Raw genomic sequence first — 2,061 nt, forward strand, 5'->3', positions numbered from 1 at the left:
TGAAGTTTTAATTTATCAAAAATTAATTATTTTATAATATTTTAAATTTTAATTAAATTAATTATTTTATAATATTTGAAGTTTTAATTTAATAAAAATTAATTATTTTATAATATTTGAAGATTTAATTTATAAAAAATTTAAATTAATTATTTTATAATATTTGAAGTTTTAATTTATCAAAAATTTTAAATTATTAATTAAACAAAAAAAATTATAAATATTATCAAATAACATTTAAAATTATAAATGCTAAATTTATATCCAAATAAATAATGCTAAATTTATATCCAAATAAATAATCAATTGGATATATATTTAGCATTTATAATTTTAAATGTTATTTTATAATATTTGAAGTTTTAATTTACAAATTAATTATTTTATAATATTTGAAGTTTTAATTTATCAAAAATTTTAAATTATTAATTTAACAAAAGAAAATTTTAATCCATGGATGGTTTATGAAAGACTATTGTGAAATAATGTTTGTTTTTTTTTTTTTTAATATAAAAAGTTTAAAATTGTTTTTTAAGAATGGAATATAATAAGTTAGAGAATAAATTATGTTTTTCACTCGATAAAATATTTTTTGAAATAATGATAAGTATGGTTATCTTTTTTACAAGGTATCTAATTGAATAGTGATTATTATTCATTTTCAAATTTTTTTATCTAACAGGTTTGAGTGATTTATTCATTTTTTTATTAAGGATTTATTTAATGGTTAATTAAACATATTTTGATTCATGTTTATCTAGATTTGACTGTTCGCTTGAGAAACCACGACCCAAAGACATCTAAGCTATCAAAATCAATATTGATTATTACTTAAAATTTATCAATTTATCAATCAATTATAACCATTTTTTTCATATATATATATATAACAAAATAGAATTTAAATTTAAATAAAATGACCATTCTTTTCCTAATACAAAATTCAGAAACCATTTTTAACATATACATGGGGTGTATTAAGATATAAAATGCTCTCATCTTAAACATAATAGAAATTAAAAAAGAATTATAATAAGAAAATTAAAAGCTTTGTTATTATTTTTGAAAATGAATTTCTTTTTTTAAAATATTCATCACATTTCTCATCAATTATAATAAAAATTAAAAAAGAAATACAATTAGATATAAGTATTGTTATGCTTTTGATTAGGTAAGATTTTTAGGTACCATAAAATTTTCTATTAGCAAACAAGTTTGAGCAATTCATTCCCTTGTCATTCCGTAAATTTTTCTAATTGAATTATTAGTCAATGATTAACTCAAACCCATTTGCAATACTTAAGAGTGTTTGTTGTGTAAAATTTATGGGTATATGGAATTTTCGCTATTTGTTCACTCAAACACAATTTGTTCACTCAAACACATTTGCAATAATGACAAGTGTTTCCTTTATTATCAATGAAGTTTCAACCATTCATTTAATTCTCATCAATATAACTCAAACACATTTACAATAATGACAAGTGTTTAATTTATCATCAAAGAAGTTTCAATGATTCATTCACTGGTAATTAAAGAAGTTTCAAGGATTCATTCACTGGTAATTAAATAAGTTTCAATCATTCAAATTCCTAATTAACTAAGTTTCAATCATTCATTCACTCTTTGTTAAGGTAACTCAAACACATTTGCAATAACTAGAAGTGTTTACAAGTTTCAAGGATTCATTCCTTCCTCACCAATGTAACTCAAACACTTGGAGAGTGTTTACTTTTGAGCCATTTATCCACTTTTCATTGCCAGTGCATATTGTGTAAAATTTATCACTTAACAAGTTTGAGCGATTGATTATAATTGAATGAGTTTGTACGATCCATTCACTCAGCATGAAGTATAAATTCTAGGTTAAAGATGATTAAGAGATGAACTCAAACACATTTACAATCTTAAGTCATCCAATAAAATAAATTTGAGCGATTCATTCACTCACTCATTAAAGATGATTAAAAGATTAACTCAAACACATTTACAATGTTTATTGTGTAAAGCTTATCAGTTAAGAAGTTAAGGAACTTGCGATGTTCATTTACTTTTCACCAT

Source organism: Pinus tabuliformis, chromosome 9, assembly GCF_031772625.1.
Source record: "Pinus tabuliformis cultivar Carrire ecotype Pingquan chromosome 9, CPIR1, whole genome shotgun sequence".
Taxonomy (NCBI): Eukaryota; Viridiplantae; Streptophyta; class Pinopsida; order Pinales; family Pinaceae; genus Pinus; species Pinus tabuliformis.